Source organism: Salvia miltiorrhiza, chromosome 5, assembly GCF_028751815.1.
Source record: "Salvia miltiorrhiza cultivar Shanhuang (shh) chromosome 5, IMPLAD_Smil_shh, whole genome shotgun sequence".
Taxonomy (NCBI): domain Eukaryota; kingdom Viridiplantae; phylum Streptophyta; class Magnoliopsida; order Lamiales; family Lamiaceae; genus Salvia; species Salvia miltiorrhiza.
In genome coordinates this window covers 22,317,330-22,334,573 of record NC_080391.1, presented here as the reverse complement: position 1 = coordinate 22,334,573, position 17,244 = coordinate 22,317,330, and the positions used below count along the sequence as shown (strand labels likewise).

General features: G+C 42.6%; 2 long non-coding RNA genes across 2 annotated transcripts; both read right to left on the bottom strand.

The window, feature by feature from the left end:
* Positions 1-3,523: 3,523 nt before the first annotated feature.
* Positions 3,524-6,757, bottom strand: LOC130986747 (uncharacterized). The gene is made up of 4 exons (XR_009089358.1): positions 6,625-6,757; positions 6,489-6,547; positions 4,354-4,416; positions 3,524-3,722 (listed from the first exon to the last, which is right to left on the bottom strand). It is a non-coding gene; the product is annotated as an uncharacterized LOC130986747 (long non-coding RNA).
* Positions 6,758-8,409: 1,652 nt separating this feature from the next.
* Positions 8,410-12,735, bottom strand: LOC130986746 (uncharacterized). The gene is made up of 4 exons (XR_009089357.1): positions 12,501-12,735; positions 12,365-12,423; positions 10,226-10,288; positions 8,410-9,594 (listed from the first exon to the last, which is right to left on the bottom strand). It is a non-coding gene; the product is annotated as an uncharacterized LOC130986746 (long non-coding RNA).
* Positions 12,736-17,244: the final 4,509 nt, after the last annotated feature.

The following is a 17,244-nucleotide window of genomic DNA, read 5'->3' as shown; positions in this document are numbered from 1 at the left end:
TGGAAAAATCGAAAAACGGCGACTCGATTGGAAATTCGGCGACCCAGCTCTGAAAACGGCGACCAAAACGGCGATCGCCGTCCAGGTCGCCGATTTCCCTGGATGAAAATTTGCACTTGGTTCCGAAAAACGGCGGTCGCCGAATTACAGCACAAAAATGCCGAAAAACGGCGACCAACTCGGCGATCGCCGAGTTGGTCGCCGAACTGCCCAGGTTTGTTTTTAAGTTGCGTTTTTTCTCCTTATTTTATACCTTACACCTAAAACACACACTCAGCACACATAGTAGTCTAATTTTCGAAAATTCTTCATCCAATTACTCCCAAACGACTTTGAATCTTCACAATTCCTTCCATACATTCACTACCCACATCATTATCTTCCATTCCATCCGATTACTTCGGGTTTTCATCCACCAAATCGGGAGATTCACGAATTTGGGGTTTTTGCTCAAGAACACTTGAATTTTCGAAAATCACTCCTAAATCCTCAAGGTATGTGCTTCTAACTCTTAATCTAGTGTTATTCCTATGCTACTACTATGTTTCTTTGGTTTGATTGTGAAATTTTTGATGGGTTGGTAGAGCTAGGGTTTATGCTAGAACTTTTTATGAGCTTAATTGTTTAGGGAGTTTGAATCAATTGCTTTGTGTTGGTGTTTGAACTTATTGATAGATCATTGTTGGTGTTGATGAGTGATGGAATCCACAAGAGCATGCTAGTTCTATAATTGTTAAGTCTCAAGGGGATATTGTCTTTGCTTTGATTTTGATTGGTCTTTATTTGAAGATTATATGTGATGTTGATTGTGGCATTGATAATATTCATGAGGCTTTGTATCTTTTGAAAAACTTAGCATGATGTGGGGGATTATGATAGACGCAAGAAGTTGATATTTGTCAAGAGAGATGGAAAGGGGGTGCTAGTTAGCTTGTTTTACAATCTTGTACATGTTTAAATGGTCTCTAACTAGCACTTAATCCAGGTACAATGGCCCCAAAGAAGCGTAGAACCGCCGGCGCCTCAAGCTCACGCCAACCGGGCGAAAGCTCACGCCAACCGGGCGAATATACACGGGAGGACCCCGAGTTTTATGGGGTAGTCCTGATATCCGACGATGATAGGGTCCGGTTTAAGAAGCTTGCTAAGAAGGGGATTGAAATCACACGGTATGCCGATCATGACCTTCTCCGGGAGATGGGCATTTATGACGACGTGAAAGACTTGTTCTACCATGTAGGGTGGGTCTACATCTTCAACGGTGGATGGCCCATCTATGAACGAGCAACGCTGGAGATTCTGAGCTCGTTGGATCAGTCGGTCTTCAAGGAACCCAGACCGAGAACCATCTCTTTCCAGCTCAATAATATTTGGGAGGCGGATACTTCGGTGAACGAGATCACCAATGCACTCAACTGCAGGGTAGGGGGCTACACCGTGCACACAATTGGTACCGAGTTCAATGCTGGAGCATTTTGGAGAGAAATAGCCCTGCCGAGCGCTGGTGCATTCGAGTCGGGGACATCGAATGCGGCGGATATCAGAAATCCTGTCCTAAGGATGGCACACCGCATCTTGGCTTATACGGTGCTTGCACGGAAGGACAACACTTATGTGACGCAGCAGGAGCTGTTCATGATTTGGGGGATGCTCACACGCACCCCAATGGATTTGACTCAAATCCTCCTCAAGAGTTGTTCAAGGCATCCAGCGCGACCAGATGAGTGATTACAATTGGAGGGATGCTTACACCCCTTGCCCGACGTATTTGTCCCGTCGTTGCTCAATGGGATGTGTTGGCAGGAGATACGCTACTCAACGGTCGCCGATTGGTCCACATGCGATTCTTGACGAGCGCTCAGCCCCCGTTCAAGCTGGTGCAAAGTGATGGAGACCACTTCCCCCTGCCGAACCCGCCTCTCACCCGAGTGGGCGGACGCTTTGAGACGCAAAATTGGCTAATGAACACTGACGCCCATTTGAGGGTTATTGCAGGACAGCGGGTTGATGAGCAGGTCCTTCAGCAGGAGCAGGTGCATGAGGAGGAAGAGGAGCAGGAGAAGCCCGCGGCAGAAGCAGCCGGAGAACAATGGGGACCGGGAGCCCATTTTGATGTGACTGACCTCACCGATCGGATGCAGCGGTTGCAGGGCTTCGTCGAGCAACAGGAGGCGCAGCTCACGGTGATGCGCACTGACGTCACAACGGTTCGCCTGCAGCAACAAGCGATGGATGCATATCAGCGCGAGCAATTTGCTCATTATGGTGTTTTTGAGACATACGCCCGGGAGGAGTTCAACCGGCAGGCGACCTTTGAGGCGTGGCAGCGGGCTGAGATGGCGAGACAGCAGCAAGAATATGCGAGGCAGATGGCTATGCAGGAGGAACTCCTACGACAGTTTCAGGAGTTCCAGAGGAGACAAGGAGGACCGCCATCTTGAGTGATGTGTAAGTATGCTAACCATAACTTTTATCTATTTTTCCCTCCAAACTTATTTTCGAGCATACGCTCCTTAATAAGTTTGGGGGAGGGGGATGGAGATTAGTTATGGTTTGCATTTTTAGCCTAGCATATTTTTGATCTTTTTGATGTTTTTGAGGAGATTTGTTTCTTAGTCTTTTAATTCGTGGGCCTGTAATTAAATTGATATAATCTCTCAGACTTACTCCATAGTTTCTGTGCTATTTGAATGGTTGTTGCTCCATTTAGTTGATTGGTAAGGTGCCTGTGACGATTTCTGCGAAAAAGAAGGTAATTCTCAAATTTTCTTGATATGATGACATGATTTGAACCGATGTGTGTGATTGATGAGTAGATTTTGCCTTGACTTTTGACGTTGAACAAGCTAGTGAGGAATTGAGCCTTAACTGCCCATATTTGCAGTTTGTTCTTTGTTTTTGAGTGTTGTCATGCATGTAGTGCGCTTCTAGAACTTGCCATGAGTCTTGGTCGAGGTTGACTGTTGTGTTCAAGAGTTTGAAATGATCTTAGGCCATTTTTCGTAAGCCACGTTATATCCCAAACACTGTCCTGAAAATATTATTCCCTTGTTAACCGTGTTTGAGCCTTTTTAAGCTTTGATTCATTAACCGGATGATAGGGGGTGATGGAGTATATGGGAATCGTCGTGTGATATTGATTGTGGGTTGATTGAAATAAGGGTGAAACATGATTCTAGTCATTCTTATAAGCTCTAGAAAAAAAAAAAAAAAGAGAAAAAGAAAGAAATTTTGATGAAAGTTGATTGAGAAAGTTGAGTGATAATTGAAAAATTCATGGATAGTCGACTTTGTTGTTATGAGAAAAACGAGAGCATAAAAGAATGTCTAGTTTGATTTATGATGATTATATCCCTTGGTTTGTGATGATTATGGAGATGTTGTTAGGTTGTCACGACCGGCCTTAATTAAGGATAATTAATCCGGGAAAACCATGACTGGGGAAGGGAAATTAAGAAGCGGGATTAGAAAGGGGTGCATAAAAGAATACTCAAAGAGCTTGAATACGCGTGAAATATTTCTTAAAAAGGAAAAAGGCATCGTTAGGGGCTTGGCTAAAACATTATCAGAGTTTGCAACGGAAGGCGTAACTGAAATAATCAGTGTTTACAGCGGAATGCATAACTGAGATACATGTATGAAGACATGTATCCTTTCTGAGCCTACTTTAAGTTCGACAAAAACTCCACTCAGCAATACTTCATCGCCCATCACAGCTCAACCTGCACAAACATAAACAACGAAGGGCTAAGTACAAGAGTACTTAGTGGGCAGTTGCCAAACATATAACATAACATCAACAACAAAACACAACATCGCATAAGAGGCATAAGTTTCTTTCAAATCCTTTGCTCATTAAACATTTCCAAATTCATAAATAGCATGAGCGCATTCTTCATCATCAACAATCATAAACAAGCATCGTGTCGTGGAGAAGGCCTTCCCCAACGAACACGGGCATCGCACCGTGAGAGGGGGCCTCCCTCAGCGGTCACGGCATCGTACTATTGAGGGAGGCCTCCCCCAATAGACGCTGTAACACTGGCATACTGGCATACTGGCATCGCGCCGCTAGAGAGGCCTCTCTTAGCGGACACGGGCATCGCGCCGTGAGGAAGGCCCTCCTCAGCGGACACGGCATCGTACTGTTGAGGGAGGCCTCCCCCAACAGACGCAAGCATCAAATATAAGCATAAACTTATCAGCGTAAAACATTCAAGCGTAAATAAGCGTAATCATTTAACGTGCATCATAATAAAGCTTAACTCATTTAAGCGTAATAAAGCATACCATACTTGAATTTAAAGCATAACATTTGCATAGCATTTTATTTACGCGTAAGGAATTGCCCACCTGATAGCAAAGTTTTGCTAAGGTACTGTGACTTCTTGAATAGTTCTTACTCTCGCGCTTGACCTTAATCATGAGAATGTAAAATAAGACATTGCCTCGAGAAAAATTCTCAATTAATGAGAAAGCGTAATTAACTATGCATGAATCTGGTATGCATGAACTAATCTTTTGAGCGATAATTGGGAATTCTACTATTAATCCTCATTAATAGATTTAGCTAATTCTCGTCTAGCGCGGTCGAATAAAACTATGATTCTTCCTTCGTCATCGGAATATTCTAGTCGTGAAATAAACCTCGCATTTGTACTTGATTGAAAAATGACTAACTCGGCTTTAAACGAGGTGTGACATGGTAGAAATTATCGGGCTTTTCGATAGAAACATCATTACTAGCGTAACCTCAAATAATTAATAGGCTCAAAAGAGAGTAGTCAATTAATTAAATAAACTAGTGGCTTTAAAGAAATAAATGATAATAGCTCGTTTTAAAGTCCGAAGTCCAAAAACATTAATTAATAAACTGGGCGGCTCATTACTGAATACGAATCGGCTCACCCACTGATAAATAATTGGGCTCCATCAAAAATTGATACTGCTACGCTTAGCTCAAAGGAGTAACTTCAGCTCAAGCTTTAAAAGAATTAAAGCCCAACTTAAAAAGTCTTCGACCCAAAATAATTAAAATAGGGGTCCAAATAATAATTAATGTGGACTGAAAAGAATTAATCTTAGCCCAAAAAGGCAATTTAATCGGCCCAAATGATGAATTAAACTGGCCCAACGAAATATAAATGGGACTAGAATAATAGCCCATCATAAAATATGCATCAGCCCAACTCCTTAATTAAATCGAGCCCAATAGAAATAATGAGAAGGGCCAATTAAATAAAAGACTGGCCCAACAAAGGAAATAATACCAAGCCCAAACTTAAAACAATTCGAGCCCAAAGCAATTAAAATAAAAGCCCAATCCTTCTCTCTCAACTCTCGGTCCTCTCTCTTCAAGGAGCCGCTCTCTCTCTCTTTCTTCTCTCAAAATTGTCGGCCATGTTCTCTTTCTCTCTCTCTCGCTCAAAACAGACGCACGCTTCGGTTCTCTCTCTCCCGATCCGTCTCCAGCCGAGGCGGGCGCCGCCGCCGCTGCCGGCGCGGCCGTGCCTGGAAGAGGGCGGCACACCTTGCCGTCTCACTCTCTTCTCTCTCTCAAGGAGCTGCTCGCCCCTTCCTCTCCAGCCTGCTCGCTCGGCGCTCGATCAGCCCTCCTTCTCCGGCCGCCTTCTCCGGTCAGCGTCGACTGCCGATGCGTCGAACCCCGGCGACGTCCTCTATCTCTCTCCGCGCAGAACTCAGTCGATCCCTATCTCTGGAATCAGCGCCGCGGTCACATCCTCGTCTGAATCCGGCGACTCAAACGGCGCCGGTCGTCGTCTGGGAGCAGCGTCATCGGCCGCTGCTATTGGCAGCAAGAGCCCGACAGCGACCTCTCCCGGAGCCGCCGTCGCCGTGAGTCGCAGAGTTCTGACAGCCGCCTCTACCTTCTCCCTCTCGTTCTCAGATCCGAAGACCCACTTCTTTTCTCCAACAGTGGAACCCAATCGAGCCATAAGATCTGGAACTCAAGGCCGCTGTTTCTTCGTTCGAAAACCGGCGATTGAGTCGGCGTTCTTTCATCCGGCAGTTGGGGTTCGCCGTTGCCTTGGGCAGCCGCTGCTCAGCTCGGTACCGGTCAAGGCAGTCAGCCTTCCCTCCTCGCCCCGACGTCAACAGAGGCCCCGTCGTCGCCACCAGTGGAGGCCGGCGAGTTTAGTCCTAGTCACGATTATCGTTGTCTTCAAATTCAGAGCAGGGCAGTCGCCCATTCCTTTCTAAAGCTAAGTTATACTCACCCCTATTTTGATCGGTTCTTAGCGTGAATTAGGCAAGGATAATGTGTAATCTCTTCTTTGCTTTGCATAAACTCATATGCTTGTTTAGACTACATATTAACTGCTACTTGTTCATGAAAGCGTAATTGGGTGCTTAATAAGTTCAAGATGCTTATATGCTCAACTATATGAATTCTGAATTCTAAGACTGAAGCATGCTTGATTGTGTGAATCATGGGGTGAATTTGAATAAATGAGTTTAGTATTTACCTGCAAATATTTGGTGTTGGTGGCTGCTGTTATTGATATTGAATCAGTGGATAGATACACTGAAATATAAAGTTTGTTTCTCAAACGATGCAGGTTGAGCTTAGGAAGAAATGGAAGGAGTTAAGCCAAATCTTACCTCTAAAGTTTGGCAGGCAGAATAGCAATGAATGGAGTTCCTCTTTCACGTGGGTTATTAGTGCAGAATGGAGAGAGTTGCTGCTGATAATGAGATTATATGAAAAGAATTGTTGGCTGATTGACAGGTGAAAAGCATGGCTTTCGGTGGAAAAGGTGACAACCCACTTATTTGGTGCCAAACAAATAAATATTTGAGTGGAGTTGGTGAGAAAAAGAGTAGTGGTGCACTTGAGTGTGGTGGGGAAAAAAATGTAGTGGAGGATTAATGATGTATATTCTATGTCTCGGTAATTCTGTAACTGTAATAAAATACTGGTTTCGATTTTCAATCATCGCATTTCTGTATCTTGCTTGATATGTTTTTCCTTGCCTGCTAACTTGATAAACTGTAATATAACTTAAATTAAATTCGTAGATTTAATCTGCGTTGCAGTCGGAATAATTCCTCGACTTTTAGTAGCACTAATAAAATATAACTGCTTTTGTTTCTCGAGTAATAAATAACATGACTTTGCTAAGTCAGTTACAACTTGAAAATAATAATTATTGAATGGCTCAATAATCCTCGTCGCATTTTTCTCATACGTTATAAAAGTATAAAGCTAAAATAATAACTCTGTCTCTGATAAAAAAAATCAGGATCATAAACTGGATTCATATATAACTGGCAGCTGGGTTTCATTTACTAAAAGATGCGATATTAACTATCGCGATACCAAATTAAATAAAAATAAAAATGCGGGTCATTACATACTACCCCTCTTAACAAAAATTTCGTCCCGAAATTTGCATATCTCTGCTAAAACAGTTCGGGGTATTTTTCCTTCTTCTTGTCTTCAAGTTCCCGCGTAGCTTCTCTTGTCTGCGGTGTCTCCATAAGATTTTCACTGATGTGATTGAGGCTGATTTCGCAAGTGTCCACGTATTGCTGGCAAAGGGGTGTGATTATTCTCAATTGCTGAACCTCGTTGTCTGTTGGGGCATTGCGTGGAGTAGTGACCTTTTTGGCCACAATTGTAATAACCGTTAGTTCCAGCTCGACAAACACCCCTATGCATCTTACCACAATTTGGGCAAGGTGAAATTCCTCTCTGACTTTGGCTACCCCCAGTTGACTCGAGGTTAGTCTGTGCCTCGTGCCTTGGTTGAATAAACTGTTCGGCCCGTTCATATTCTTGCCATACTCGCTTATTAATCGGATTGATATTGTCTTCATTGTTGTCCCACTTGCGCTTCCCTTTGAGAGTATGCGAGGCTCCTGGTGGATCGTTTGGCGTTGAGATCAACAGTGGGGCTGACTTGTCTGACGGCATTGCAGCTTCAATGTCAAGTGCCCTGTTCAGAGACTCCGTGTATGAGAGTCCTCCGTGGCTTGCTAGGGCCATCCTAATTTCGTGTCGCAGACCGGTACAAAATTTCTCTGCCATCTTCTCATCTGTGTCCACTTGTTGCGGAGCAAACCTAGACAGGTTGCAGAATTCCTTGTCGTATTCAACCACAGATTTCTTTCCTTGCTTTAACTCGTAGAACTCAGCTTCTTTCTTCTTCCTATTAGCTTTTCGGAATATATTTATCATATAATCCTGTCTTAAAATCTTCCCAAGTATAACTTGCCCATTGTTCAGGTGTCAGAATTTTTCGTCGTGCTTCCTACCAGAAATCCGCTGATCCTGTTAGCTGGAATGAGACGCAAGATAGGCGCTCCTCATCAGTACAATGTAGAAAGTTGAAGATGCGTTCATTTGCACGCACCCAAATCTCAGCTTCAGCTGGTTCACTCGTTCCGTCAAACGTAGGTGGGTTCTGCCTTAAAAAGAGTTCTTCGACTCTCCTAGTCGGGGGCGGAGGGGATGGGTTATGTCCTCGAGCATCTTGTGGTTCTTCGGGTACAGCGTTACGGTTTCTGCGATTGTTATTGTTTCTCGCAGGGCGTCCTATCTTAGGCGGCATTCTGATAGCAGGGATGTGTCAATTAGTACACTCTAGCATAATCTAATACAAACCTCTAAAGAATTCTTGTAAAGGTCAACTTATTCTAACTTGTAAACAAGTCAAGACTCCAATGACAACATTGATGTAGTAAGCTTTAAGGGTCCTTAGCATCTCAAATCCATGAGTCATAACAATTCTTAAGCATATAATATCACATCATCTAAATTGGATACTTAAACATAAGTCATGGAGATTTATAGTGGCTATAAAATCATGAGCTTAAAAATTATTCTATATGCATCACTTATCTTGCTGCCTTCACTATAGCCACCAAAAGATACAATCTAATTTCTTCTATGTTTGCTTCTATGTTCTGTCGTAGTGGTGATCTCATATCTTAATAGCTCTATGTTCATAGGGATTCATTCCATAGGCATACTTAATCGTACTTGCGTAAATCATTTCATTCAATAACAACATAACAAAGCTATTGACAGTTTCTCACTTTGTTATTACGATAATTCTCACTTTTCGTAAACATTAACTTAAAACTTGGAAGAGCTTACCATTCTGCTTCGTTGAGTGTGATGCGATGAAGTGCTGAGCTTTGTCGATTGAACTCTAGACACTTTAGTGATCCATTCTAAGTTTGGCTTAAATAAACTCTTAGGCTCAGAGCAAACGAACTGCTCTGATACCACTCTGTCACGACCGGCCTTAATTAAGGATAATTAATCCGGGAAAACCATGACTGGGGAAGGGAAATTAAGAAGCGGGATTAGAAAGGGGTGCATAAAAGAATACTCAAAGAGCTTGAATACGCGTGAAATATTTCTTAAAAAGGAAAAAGGCATCGTTAGGGGCTTGGCTAAAACATTATCAGAGTTTGCAACGGAAGGCGTAACTGAAATAATCAGTGTTTACAGCGGAATGCATAACTGAGATACATGTATGAAGACATGTATCCTTTCTGAGCCTACTTTAAGTTCGACAAAAACTCCACTCAGCAATACTTCATCGCCCATCACAGCTCAACCTGCACAAACATAAACAACGAAGGGCTAAGTACAAGAGTACTTAGTGGGCAGTTGCCAAACATATAACATAACATCAACAACAAAACACAACATCGCATAAGAGGCATAAGTTTCTTTCAAATCCTTTGCTCATTAAACATTTCCAAATTCATAAATAGCATGAGCGCATTCTTCATCATCAACAATCATAAACAAGCATCGTGTCGTGGAGAAGGCCTTCCCCAACGAACACGGGCATCGCACCGTGAGAGGGGGCCTCCCTCAGCGGTCACGGCATCGTACTATTGAGGGAGGCCTCCCCCAATAGACGCTGTAACACTGGCATACTGGCATGCTGGCATCGCGCCGCGAGAGAGGCCTCTCTTAGCGGACACGGGCATCGCGCCGTGAGGAAGGCCCTCCTCAGCGGACACGGCATCGTACTGTTGAGGGAGGCCTCCCCCAACAGACGCAAGCATCAAATATAAGCATAAACTTATCAGCGTAAAACATTCAAGCGTAAATAAGCGTAATCATTTAACGTGCATCATAATAAAGCTTAACTCATTTAAGCGTAATAAAGCATACCATACTTGAATTTAAAGCATAACATTTGCATAGCATTTTATTTACGCGTAAGGAATTGCCCACCTGATAGCAAAGTTTTGCTAAGGTACTGTGACTTCTTGAATAGTTCTTACTCTCGCGCTTGACCTTAATCATGAGAATGTAAAATAAGACATTGCCTCGAGAAAAATTCTCAATTAATGAGAAAGCGTAATTAACTATGCATGAATCTGGTATGCATGAACTAATCTTTTGAGCGATAATTGGGAATTCTACTATTAATCCTCATTAATAGATTTAGCTAATTCTCGTCTAGCGCGGTCGAATAAAACTATGATTCTTCCTTCGTCATCGGAATATTCTAGTCGTGAAATAAACCTCGCATTTGTACTTGATTGAAAAATGACTAACTCGGCTTTAAACGAGGTGTGACATTGTAGAAATTATCGGGCTTTTCGATAGAAACATCATTACTAGCGTAACCTCAAATAATTAATAGGCTCAAAAGAGAGTAGTCAATTAATTAAATAAACCAGTGGCTTTAAAGAAATAAATGATAATAGCTCGTTTTAAAGTCCGAAGTCCAAAAACATTAATTAATAAACTGGGCGGCTCATTACTGAATACGAATCGGCTCACCCACTGATAAATAATTGGGCTCCATCAAAAATTGATACTGCTAGGCTTAGCTCAAAGGAGTAACTTCAGCTCAAGCTTTAAAAGAATTAAAGCCCAACTTAAAAAGTCTTCGACCCAAAATAATTAAAATAGGGGTCCAAATAATAATTAATGTGGACTGAAAAGAATTAATCTTAGCCCAAAAAGGCAATTTAATCGGCCCAAATGATGAATTAAACTGGCCCAACGAAATATAAATGGGACTAGAATAATAGCCCATCATAAAATATGCATCAGCCCAACTCCTTAATTAAATCGAGCCCAATAGAAATAATGAGAAGGGCCAATTAAATAAAAGACTGGCCCAACAAAGGAAATAATACCAAGCCCAAACTTAAAACAATTCGAGCCCAAAGCAATTAAAATAAAAGCCCAATCCTTCTCTCTCAACTCTCGGTCCTCTCTCTTCAAGGAGCCGCTCTCTCTCTCTTTCTTCTCTCAAAATTGTCGGCCATGTTCTCTTTCTCTCTCTCTCTCGCTCAAAACAGACGCACGCTTCGGTTCTCTCTCTCCCGATCCGTCTCCAGCTGAGGCGGGCGCCGCCGCCGCTGCCGGCGCGGCCGTGCCTGGAAGAGGGCGGCACACCTTGCCGTCTCACTCTCTTCTCTCTCTCTCAAGGAGCTGCTCGCCCCTTCCTCTCCAGCCTGCTCGCTCGGCGCTCGATCAGCCCTCCTTCTCCGGCCGCCTTCTCCGGTCAGCGTCGACTGCCGATGCGTCGAACCCCGGCGACGTCCTCTATCTCTCTCCGCGCAGAACTCAGTCGATCCCTATCTCTGGAATCAGTGCCGCGGTCACATCCTCGTCTGAATCCGGCGACTCAAACGGCGCCGGTCGTCGTCTGGGAGCAGCGTCGTCGGCCGCTGCTATTGGCAGCAAGAGCCCGACAGCCGCCTCTCCCGGAGCCGCCGTCGCCGTGAGTCGCAGAGTTTTGACAGCCGCCTCTACCTTCTCCCTCTCGTTCTCAGATCCGAAGACCCACTTCTTTTCTCCAACAGTGGAACCCAATCGAGCCATAAGATCTGGAACTCAAGGCCGCTGTTTCTTCGTTCGAAAACTGGCGATTGAGTCGGCGTTCTTTCATCTGGCAGTTGGGGTTCGTCGTTGCCTTGGGCAGCCGCTGCTCAGCTCGGTACCGGTCAAGGCAGTCAGCCTTCCCTCCTCGCCCCGACGTCAACAGAGGCCCCGTCGTCGCCACCAGTGGAGGCCGGCGAGTTTAGTCCTAGTCACGATTATCGTTGTCTTCAAATTCAGAGCAGGGCAGTCGCCCATTCCTTTCTAAAGCTAAGTTATACTCACCCCTATTTTGATCGGTTCTTAGCGTGAATTAGGCAAGGATAATGTGTAATCTCTTCTTTGCTTTGCATAAACTCATATGCTTGTTTAGACTACATATTAACTGCTACTTGTTCATGAAAGCGTAATTGGGTGCTTAATAAGTTCAAGATGCTTATATGCTCAACTATATGAATTCTGAATTCTAAGACTGAAGCATGCTTGATTGTGTGAATCATGGGGTGAATTTGAATAAATGAGTTTAGTATTTACCTGCAAATATTTGGTGTTGGTGGCTGCTGTTATTGATATTGAATCAGTGGATAGATACACTGAAATATAAAGTTTGTTTCTCAAACGATGCAGGTTGAGCTTAGGAAGAAATGGAAGGAGTTAAGCCAAATCTTACCTCTAAAGTTTGGCAGGCAGAATAGCAATGAATGGAGTTCCTCTTTCACGTGGGTTATTAGTGCAGAATGGAGAGAGTTGCTGCTGATAATGAGATTATATGAAAAGAATTGTTGGCTGATTGACAGGTGAAAGGCATGGCTTTCGGTGGAAAAGGTGACAACCCACTTATTTGGTGCCAAACAAATAAATATTTGAGTGGAGTTGGTGAGAAAAAGAGTAGTGGTGCACTTGAGTGTGGTGGGGAAAAAAATGTAGTGGCGGTCAAAGGGCGTTGACCGTCGATTTTTGGTGATTTAAAGGGTGAAAACGGCGACCAAGACGGCGATCGCCGGCCTGGTCGCCGAATTCCCTGATTGAATTTTGGCTTGGAGTTGGAAAAACGGCGATCGCCGTTTTCGTGTGTTATTTGGCCGGAATTCGGCGACCGCCGAACGGGTCGTCGAATTGGTGGCGTGTTTTATTTCCTTCCGCATTTTTACGATTTTTCAAGTTATTTTCGGTTTAGGACTTGGTTTTTCACCCTAAGACTATAAATAGGTCCTCTTTTGACCTATCTGGGGTTCCCAGTTTTAGTTTTTCAGTTCCCAACATTCATATTTCAGTTTTATAGCTTTAGAACTTTTGAGCTTTCCAGTTTTCAAGGCTTGGATCAAGATTGAAGATTCAAGCCGCTACAATCGTTTCAATTCGGTTTTTATACAATTTGTTTTTACAATTGCGTTCAATTTAATTATGTTTATGTTTGATTTTATTATGTCTGGCTAGTCTTTTAATCTGAACCTAGGGTTTGTATATAGCTGATTGATTATGTGTTTTTGATTTATTGATATCAATTTGCCCTCCAACTTATGATTCATGATTCCTGGTGCTTAATCTCTTGTGAATTATCTGATCAATGATTTACATGTTTAGCTGTTCAGTTTGAGTCTTGAATGCGATAATTGTTCAGCCGATTCAGGAATGCATGATATAGTGTTAGCCTTGAGTCTTGAATGCGATAGGTGAAGCTATAGGAAGCTATTCTTTATGTGCTATTGGGAGTTAATTTATTCCTTGGAGTCTTGAATGTGAAAAGGGATTAATTAATCTACGTTCATAGGTGGTCGTTAGAGACGCTTGTGGATAATATAGTGATCTTTCATCAGGGTTGGATTAAAATTGGTAATTGAATCAATAGGTTAAATACATGTAGTTGATTAGTGAAAGTACATCCCTAGGGTCAGAGTTTTCCATATATTTGAGTTAAGTAATTGTTATTTATATGCTCTTTAGTTTTATTTAGTTAATCTTAGTTTAATATTCACCTTCATAATCGTTTTACTTGCATATTGTGAGAGTCTGTGTAGGAGATAGATAGAGTGATTTCGTTTTACAGTCCCTGTGGATACGATATCCGATTGCTGTTTATACTACGATTACATCGTGTTAGTTGCGGTACTTTTGTCGCTAATAAAATAGTGATCAGAGGCGAGGAAGATTCATTGAGTAAAATAGGAAGGGCTTTGTGATGATACCCGCGAGGGGGGGCTTGGCCTCAAAGATCTGGAAAGTTTCAATAAGGCCCTTATGGCTAAGTGGGTATGGAGATTCTTGTCGGAGGATAACTCCCTTTGGGTTCGGGTGGTGAGAGCTTGTAATTAAGGGGGAGATGAAGTGGGATGAGGAGGGCTTTAGATTTGCAAGAAACAATGAGGTGAAAGCAGGTTGGTGGAAGAAGGTTTTGAGACTTAGTTGGGAGGAGGGAGGGAGATGGCTCAGGGAAAATTTGGAGGTGCAGATCGGGAAAGGAAATTAAATTCTCTTTCGGCATCATTGTTGGGCAGGAGAGAAAAGGCTTCGAGATAACTTTCCAAGATTATTTCGTTTGAGTAGCAACCAGGGGGGATCGCTTAATAATATGGGTGTTTGGGCTGACGAAGTTTGGGAATGGAGACTTGAATGGAGTCGAGATTTGAGGGAGCGTGAGGAAACTCAGATTTCTGAACTCCTTTCCTCCATCAGGAAATTCTCTTTGTGCGCAGGAAAGCCGGACGGATGGAAATGGAAGCCAGGCCCCAACGGGCAGTTCTCAGTCAAGTCAGCCTACAAATTAATCTGAGGGGTTGGAGCTTCGAGCAGAAACTGATCGAAAAATCAGGAATTCATAAGGATCTGGAAGGCCCCCGCACCTCACAAGACGAAAACAACTGCTTGGAGGATTATCAAAGGGAGAATGGCGACGTGCGATAACCTTCTTAGAAGACAGATCCACGTTTCTCCATCAGATTCAGATTGCACTTTTTGCAACTCTTACCCCGAGGATCTGAACCATATCTTCTTCACTTGCTCACACACCACAGATATTTGGATTGTCATTCTCCAGTGGCTTGGAGTTCAGACGGTCCAACAGCGAGATGCTAGAGAACACTTTCTTGCTTTCATGTGTTCGGAAACAAGGCGGCTGCACCTTTCCTCTCTGTTAGGTCCGGAGGGTCTCGAATAGGTGTATGGGGGGGGGGAATACACCTATAGGCTATTTTTGGGAAATCTCAATATAGAGATCAAAATGAAACTTCAAACACAAACTCAGACACCTATTTACTGAAAAGAGTTTTGATCAAAACAGGGTTGACGACTGATACTGAAAGACTCTTCAGTAAGGAGTTATCAATTAAGTCACAAGAACTTAACTGATGCACGTAAGGCTTCAGTCGAGTTTGATAAACAGAGATGTTATAAATCTCACTGACTATCAGAGGATAGATCAGTCAGACTGATAACACACGCATCGGAAAACTTTTGTTTCGCAATAGCCTTTTGGGTTGAGCATGTTGTTAGTCTTAAGTTTCTCTTTGAAATTAATCAGTTTTCAATTGATGAGAGGAAGAGCACAAGTAAGAAATTAAATACTGAAAGCTGTAAATAACACAGAGATTTTTACATGGTTCGGAAAACACTTCCTACATCCACGATCAGTTGATCAGACCAACAACTTCACTCTGCAAGTGCTTACAGGTGCACTGCAAACAGATGCTCGTGTTTACGGGTGCACAACAAACCGAAACGTGTGCTTGCTGTTGCACACAACCGAAACAACTGAAGATTCAATCTTTAGTACCAACACACCTTGTTGGATTTCTCACTCCTAGCACGAACTGGCACTAGGATCTCACGGAGACAAAGAGTACCTTCCTGAACTCCTTTGCAACTCAAACACTCGATTCTATCAGTCGAAGGGAGGTTTGAAATCTTGCCAACTAAACTTCAAAGAACAAGTTCTTTGGAGTTAGTTTGACCTAGGCTTTGGATAAATAAGGTTTGCCTAAGGTCTAAGAGAATTTATGTAATCAGCAGTGACTGATTTTTGATTTTGGGATTCTCTTCTTCGATTCAAGCTTTGGGGAATTTGAGCTTTGGCTGAGAAACAAATTTGGCAGAGCTTCAACTTATGTTGTTGAATCGGTGAAGATTGAAGTGATCCTCGAGCGCTACTGATAAACACTCATTTTGCATGGTTTTTATGGTTTATATTCTGTAGTTTAAGTCGATTTTACACCCGTTTCATTATCGTTTGGAGTTCATTTACTATTATTTCGTGATTTCACGGTTGGGTGTAGTTTTGACTGTTTGGATGCAGAATTGAGTGATATTGGAGCATGGAGTGTAAGGAACATGTTGAAGAGGAGAGTTTTGAGAGAATCGAGCCCAAAAATCGAGAAAAGACGAAGATTCTGGAGTCGGGACGGAAAATGAGCAATTCGGCGGTCAAAGGGCGTTGACCGCCGAATTCTGGAGTTTTAAAGGCTGAAAACGGTGACCAAGACGGCGATCGCCGGCCAGGTCGCCGAAAACCCTGACTGAATTTTGGCCTTCGGAGGAAAAAACGGCGGTCGTCGTTTTCGTGTAGAAAATTCCTGAATTCGGCGACCAGTTCGGCGATCGCCGAACGGGTCGCCGTTTTTAGGCGTGTTTTATTTTCTTCCGCATTTTTTACGATTTTTCAAGTTATTTTCGGTTTAGAACTTGGTTTTTCACCCTAAGACTATAAATAGGTCCTCTTTAGACCTATCTAGGGTTCCCAGCTTTAGTTTTTCAGTTCCCAACATTCATATTTCAGTTTTATAGCTTTAGAATATTTTAGCTTTCCAGTTTTCAAGGCTTGGATCAAGATTGAAGATTCAAGCCGCTACAATCGTTTTAATTCGGTTTTTATACAATTTGTTTTTACAATTGCGTTCAATTTAATTATGTTTATGTTTGATTTTATGATGTCTGGCTAGTTCTTTTAATCTGAACCTAGGGTTTGTATATAGCTGATTGATTATGTGTTTTTGATTTATTGATATCAATTTTCCCTCCAACTTGTGATTTATGATTCCTGGTGCCTGTTCTCTTGTGAATTATTTGATCAATGATTTACATGTCTAGCTGTTCAGTTTGAGTCTTGAATGCGATAATTGTTCAGCCGATTCAGGAATGCATGATATAGTGTTAGCCTTGAGTCTTGAATGCGATAGGTGAAGCTATAGGAAGCTATTCTTTATGTGCTATTTGGAGTTAATTTATTCCTTGGAGTCTTGAATGCGAAAAGGGATTAATTAATCTACGTTCATAGGTGGTCGTTAGAGATGCTTGTGAATAATATAGTGATCTTTCATCAGGGTTGGATTAAAATTGGTAATTGAATCAATATGTTGAATACATGTAGTTGATTAGTGAAAGTACATCCCTAGGGTCAGAGCTTTCCTTATATTTGAGTTAAT